Here is a 7694-nt window from a genome sequence, read left to right as displayed (position 1 = left end):
GGGGGCACTGGGTTCTGCATCCAGAACCAATCTTCTCCAGGAAATATAGGTCAACTTGTTGAAAGAGAATGAATGAATGCCACTCGCGCATTTATTCACAGTTCCAATATCAAACACAAAACATTCAAGCAGAGGAGAGCATTACTCAGCTTGGGGGGCGAGGGGTGCCGCAGTGTTTGTTCTCAAGCCAAGGCATCACCGTGGTTTCTGCTCTGCAGTGGTTGGTTTGGAAAGGCTGTAGAGGCATTTTCGAGGCTTGGAGAACAGTCACAGATGATGTAGAAGGAGAAACGTCTGACCATTTATTTTGGCCATGTTGTTTTCACATGGCTAACATGCTAACGTTTCAGTTCAGTGGCCTTTGATTTGATTAAAATGTATTGTCATTGTACAACACAAATAAGTGCAAGGTTACAGTGAAGTGCATAACAATACATTTTGTAAATATGCTAATGTGATGTATGTACAGTTTTATAGGGCTGTCCCTGACTAAGGATTTGGATAGTCGACTTTGATTGGCCGAAATTTGCCGATAGTCGACTGATAGTCGACTACCCCCCTGAATGCAAAAAAAGAAAGTAATTTTTTTTATATCATTCCATTTGGGCTGTGGGGGGGGGGGGCTGTCTGAAGGAGTCGACTGAAAGCCATCCTTTGCAAAAGCATGCAATTGGTCCACTGATGAATACATCTTGATATTTGTCTAGTCTAGTGTGTTCATTAGATGGGTGAAATCCTCTTTCAGTGCCTTCAGTGTTTTCTTAGGCAGTTAGCCTTGCTCGTATGCGCGCCATTAGCGTTAGCCACGCTTCTAGGCCTCTTTGCTTTTGGAAAGAATGATACAAAAAAAAAAATATATATATATATATATATATATATATTTTTGCATTCGACTAAGGTTGGCAGTCGACTACGGCTCCTTTCGATCGATTAGTCAACTATTCGACTAATCGGGGTCAGCCAGGCACGTGCACACATAGAGCCCAAGGGGTGCTTGAGCACCTGCCTTTTTGAGCCTCATAAAAAAGTGCCCTTTTTCTTTTACCGTTACGCATATAGACTGCCCTTCCAACTGAAGAATGTCAGGATAGAATCAAAATATTAGGTAAAGAGAGAGAGATGCCCCATATTCCATTGCAGTTTGCACGGCCTCCTCAGCGTGCCTCTCCGCGGACCTATATATTTTATGTATAGCGTGGGTGGTGATGATGATGATGATAGAAACCGCTGTGTCCCTCAATGAGTGGTATTACACTCATTGAGGGACACAAAGAAGTCAAGTCCAATGGGATTTGGGAATCTCAAATACAAATCAAGATTGGAATAAAAAAATGCATTTATATTAAACAATACAGAATATACAGCACTTCTTGGGGTCTGTAGGGTAAGCACTTATTCCCTCCCCCCTGAACATTTATGGAGATGTATGGGCCTTTTAAGTCAGTGATAAAAGTGTCTCAAGGATAAGTGAGCTCCTGCACTGATTATTATAGTTCAATATTCAATATTTGATCACCAAAACCCCCCATAAAGCATAAAAAGGGGCCCCCCGCCCAAAAAGGGCCCTTAAAAATCAGGCTTGCGCACTCGGTTATAGCACACACAGGCAGGGGTGTAAAAAGTACCCAGAAATTATACTTAAGTGAAAGTATGGGTACTGTCTCAAAATCTGACTCAAGTAAAAGTCAAAGTATCTGGCTAAAAACACACTTGAGTAAAAGTAAAAAAGTCCTACTTTTAAATGTACTTAAGTACTAAAAAGTAAAAGTATTTTTTTTTAAAGGGATAAACCAGGGGTCTCAAACTCATTCCATCGTGGGCCAAGTTTTCATTTTAACTATACATTGCACCAGGTGAGTTAGTTGAAGAGGTGAGCCAATTAGTGAAGTCATCAGCTGGTGTTTAGGCAAGGCTGGAATGAAACCAAGCACACTCTGCCCACAATGGAATGTGTTTAAGCATTACATCACACGCAGGAGTGGTTTGTGACCAATAAACCATGCCTAGGGGTGGTTGTTAGGCCCGAGGCGCAGCCGAGGGTCGTTAGACCCCCCTAGGCATGGTTTATTGGTCACAAATCACGACTGCACGTGGTGTAAAGCTTTTATACAACTGCCAGATTCATCCAACCTTATTTCTATACAATAAACACACATTAATCGAAGATTTATTGAAAAAACCATCCGCCAGAAAAAGTAGTTCCCACAACTCCATGTGGAAGCAGCTTGAAGTGCATCCAACCAAACTAACACATCCAACTGTGTATTATTGGAATGATTGAGAGAAGTTGCCTCATGTGGAAGCAGCTTGAAGTGCATCCAACCAACTAACACATCCAACTGTGTATTATTGGAATGATTGATTGAAAATTTATTAAAACGTTTTCTTTGCCCTATAGGAAAAAAACGTTTTCTTCGCCCTATTTTTTTATTTATTTCTTTTAGCCTAAACTTAACCAGTTGGAAACCAGGGGTACAGTAATAAAATTAGCAATCAACCAATCAATCAATTCAATAGACCATGCTCACTTAAAACAGCGCTGCTTCTCTCTCAGTCTGACTCCCCCGCTGTTGCAGACAGGAGTGTGTGTGTGTGTGTGTGCGTGTGTGTGTGTGTGTGTGTGTGTGTCACAGTGTGTGTGTGCGTGTGTGTATGTGTGTGTGTGTGTGTGTGTGTGTGTGTGTGTGTGTGTGTGTATGTGTGTGTGTGTGTTTGTGGGTACGCCAGCGTCGGACAGTGTGAGAGAGAACGCTGCAAGAAAGTAGGAAGGAAGAAATTTAAATCAATCAATTAATCTATCAATCAATCCGCGATTTTTCTTTTGTTCTAGATTGAGTCAAGACCCATCAATTACATCATCCAACATTGTTTAAAATACTAACACATTCCCCTTGACAGAATCGCTTCATATTTAGTCGTTATGGTGCTTTCAACATAACCATTTGATCTCCGCGATCCTGTTTTCTCCCGGAGTGAGCCGGGGAGGGTTATGTGATTTGGTTGTGGGCGGGTCCTGAGCCCAGGACCGTGGATTGTTACCAATAAAGACGTGTGAATGGCCAATCAGAATCGAGAAATTTGCATGCCGTTGTATAATCTGTGATAGACAATGCTGAAATGACACTTTTTTGCATTAAAATTATTTAATGCACTTCTCCATTGAAGGTAAACTAACATGGACGGCATTCACATCACAGCATGAATAATATCACAATATTAAAGACCGAATACTGTAGTATCCTGAATAATATGACAATATTAAAAACAGAATAATGGTGTATCCTGAATAATATCACAATATTAACCACAGCATACTGGAGTACCCTGAATAATATCATAATATTAACCACAGCATACTGGAGTACCCTGAATAATATCACAATATTAAAGACAGAATACTGGAGTACCCTGAATAATATCACAATATTAACCACAGCATACTGGAGTACCCTGAATAATATCACAATATTAAAGACAGAATACTGGAGTACCCTGACTAATATCACAATATTAACCACAGCATAATGCCGATCTGACTGTCTATTCTTCTGATAGCAGGTGTTTAAAGGGGAACTATCTTATAAATGGCCTTTTTCAGTGTTTAGCATTGTTTCCTAGCTATGTGGACTTATATTAATAGGATCTATGTCTCCAATTCTCATATTGGCGCATTCTTCCAATTCTCCTCTCACAATATTCACCCTCACTGAACTGAGTCATCTGAAAATTTGCATATCTGTGATGTCAGAGATTTCTCAGCTGCATAATAATGTGGCAGTTGATGTGGCAGTTGGCACCAGGCCACACAGTGGTTGGAGCCCAGCCTCAAAACGGCTTAAGAACTTGAGGTAGAAAAATGCAGTTTTTGAGTACTTGATTAGAAATACAAAACAATAAAAGAAATTGAAAAAAACCTTACAGATGTGTTCCATAGACTCACAGGAATTGTGTCAAAGTGCCCAAATAGTGAAAGAAATTGTAAAATAGTTCCCCTTTAATCAAAGATCCCCACTTTCTAGTGTTGCACAAGGACCAATCAGCATGGGTATGGGCGGGTTCATTTTCCATTGATGGGGATTTGATTGGCTGTTTACCTGTGGTCGCAGGATTAATAACGTTAACGTTAGTTCGACCAGATAAACAATTCAAATATTCTAATTAAAATAGTTGGACCTGTGAGATTTGTACTTTGTACTTTGTAGGTCTGCATTTTAAATGTAAGGAGTAAAAAGTATGTTTTTTTTCTCTGAAATGTAATGGAGTAAAAGTACAAAGTATACAAACCTAATAATACTTGAGTAAAGTACAAATCCCCCAAAACAGTACTTAAGTATTGTAACGAAGTACAATTACTCAAGTACTTTACACCCCTGCACACAGGTATAGTGCCCTTTTCAGCCTTTGAACACCTGCTGCTTTTAAAGTCCTGTGCACGTCCCTGGGGTCAGCCCTACAGTATTATTATGTACAGTGTATAAATGCACGATGGTAGTAAGCCATGCTAGTCAGTGGTATAACTAATAAGAGTGGGTATAGGTTATATACAGATATAAATACAGTGTGGCACAGAGTGGGTAGGGGGCTGTTTGTCACTGTGGTACAGAGTTCAGTGAGATTCCCACTGAGGAGAAGACGTTGATTCTGAGCCTGCTTGACTTGGAATGGAGATTCATATAGCGCCCCCCAGAGGGAAGGAGGGCAAAGTATGTGCCTGGGATGAGCGGTGTCCTTGACAACACCGCCTTCCTCAGATACCGTTTGTGTTAAAGGGGACATGCATTGCTATTCCTTGCACTATTTGGGCAACTTTACACAATTCCTGAGAGTCTATGGAACACATCAGAAAGGATTTTTTCAAAAAGAAATGCATTGTTTTATATTTTTGATCAAGTACTCAAAAGCATAATTTTTCAACCTCAGGATTTCAGGCTATTTTTGGATGGGCTCCGCCCATAAGCGCTTTGAGTGAGAGTCACCCACAGTCTGCGACTGGCAGACAGAGAGAGAGATAGAGAGAGAGAGGGGGAGAGGGAGGGAGAGAGAGAGGGACACAGAGCATAAAGTTATCTCTCCACTGCTTCCCTGCAAGGTCCAGGTTGTGTGTGTAAATGCGTGTGTGTTTGTGTTTCACACACTCCTGCACCGCGGTCCCTCTCTCTCTCTACCAGGGAGAAGCCCTGTGCGTCAGGTTGTGTGTAAAATGCATGTGTTTGTGTTTCCCCGCGTGCGCCGTCAGGTTGTGTGTAAAATGTGTGTGTTTCCTCGACAGAAGCTCCTCTCTCTCTCTCTCTCTCTCTCTCTCTCTCTCTCTCTCTCTCTCTCTATCTCTCTCTCCCTCTCTATCTCTCTATCTCCCTCTATCTCTCTATCTCCCTCTCTCTCACTCGTTCTCTCTCTGCCTCGCTCTGTTTGAGGAAGTGAAGATATTTCCACTTGCTCTGCTGTCGCTGTCAACCATAGAGGGGGCGTTAGTTATGCAAATCAGTACCCTATTCACGTCAGCAATAACCTCAAATCAGAACGGCTTAGTTGAGTGAGGGAAGATCTTGTGAACTCGAGACTAGACTGATGAGTCAATATGGTAATTAGAGACACAGACCCATTGATACTAACCCCTATTGCTATAAAACAATGCTAAATACTGGAAAAAGCCATTTATAATGCATGTCCCCTTTAAACAGTCTCAATAGCAGGGAGTGATGTACCAGTGAGTGAGTTACTCTTTCTATGTCTGACCAATTTCTAGTCGATATAAGCAAACTGTTGTGATCAATATTTCTGGCCCGAGAGAACACCATGAATTTAGTTTAGCTTAATTTAGTACAAGCTTAAGGCCTATAAGCTCATTTTGCAGAGCATTAAATGAATGTTGTAGATTGTTAGTAGCTTTACAGAATTCGCGGTACAGTAGATAATTGTGTCATCCACATATAAATGGGCTTGACAGCCCTTCAAGGACAAAATTATATAATTAATATAAATAGTAAATAAAACTGGGCCTAGGATCCATCCTTGTGGAACACCTTTTGTAATGGGTAATAATTCTGACTGGGTTTTGCCCACTTTCACACATTGGTTTCTGCCTGATAAATAGCTCCGGAACCAACCGCAAACAATCTCATCAACTGTACAGTCTATTCGACAGAAGAGAATGTATCAACCGTATCAAATGCTTTGGACAGATCTATAAATAGGGCAGCACAATGTTTCTTTTTGTCTAATGCAGAAACTATATAATTTTAAACTAAAGTGGTAGCTGAGATTGTACTGTGGTTGGCTCTGAAACCAGATTGATGGGGGCTTAGAACAGAGTGGTTAGAGAGAAATGTTTTGAGTGGGTTATTCACTAGTTATTCCAGGATTTTAGCTAAGCAGGACAACTTGAAAATTGGACGATAATTGTTCAGGTCAGTTCTGTTTCCACCTTTATGCAACCTCTGTCCCATTGATATGGATGGGGGCATGCCCTCTAGTCTTCCTGAAGTCCATGATGAGCTCCTTGGTTTTCTTGGTGTTGAGGGCGTAACATTTCTGTTTTCATACTCAAGCATGTAGGGTGGACAACAATCGGCAACCTTTTTCTATTATGTATGATCACCTTTTTGGGGGTATAAAAACATCAATAGCATCATAATGCTATGATCAAGAGTTCTAAAATATATCTAAATCTTATCCACATATTCCCCTCCAAACAGCAGCAATTACTTTCTCAAGTTTTGGCTGCTTTTAAAATTGTTCTTATACTAAACCTCCATAAATTACAATTGAAATTCAATAGTGTTAAATTGAAAGGACTTGGAGTTCCAAAACCATTGCTGATTTAATCATAGGTACCCCCCCCCCTTTCCGATCAGCGGCAATTACTTTCTAAATTCTTTGCTAAAATTCTCATCTGTACGAGTATCAAGGGGGCCAGAGGATAGAGAGACTCCAGCTCATTCAAAACTCTGCAGCTAGGCTATTCGTTTTTATTTTATTTTTACGATTGCTTTTACTCATTTTGCACATCAGAGTTTCAATGTGCAAAACTCTTAACACAGACTGCTATACTGCTCATTTTGGGTTCAAAATGTAATATAGCATGCAAAATAAATCAGAGAATGTATGTGTCAAATCAGAGAATAGTATATGCAAAAGTTTATCACAGCACCAGAACATTAGATAATGCAAAAAAACCTGTTAAGGTTTGGTGGGTCTTTGGTGACTGAACTCAAACTGGAAAGAAACAGACTAAGAAACGACAAGCTGGATGTATGGATCACAGACAAGCTGGATGTAGCCAATTACTTAAACATTTTCTTCACAAACATAGCCACAACACTGGTAAACAAACTACCCTCCCACTCAGGGCATTATGGGGTAGAACACATAGTAGCTTACTACAAAAACCTAGGGGTCCGCAAGGACGACTTCAAACTGGAAATGGTAACAACAGATGAGGTACTCAAAAAATTGAGCGCCCTCCAACCTAACAAGGCCACTGGCCATGACAACATCCCCTCCAAATTCCTCAGAGACTCACCCCAGTCATCACACACATAATAAACCTCTCCATAAAACAGGGACACGTCCCCAAGGACTTCAAAATTGCGAGGGGGACCCCTCTGCACAAAAAGGGCAGCAAATTAGACCCAGGCAGAAAAAATAGTCTACGAACAGGTCGAAAAGTACCTAACGGAAAGAAATCTAATCTA

The sequence above is a fragment of the Notolepis coatsorum genome (assembly GCF_963971535.1).
Source record: "Notolepis coatsorum genome assembly, chromosome: 18".
NCBI lineage: Eukaryota > Metazoa > Chordata > Actinopteri > Aulopiformes > Paralepididae > Notolepis > Notolepis coatsorum.
The sequence above is the reverse complement of the archived record's forward strand: the minus strand, read 5'-3'. Positions refer to the sequence as shown.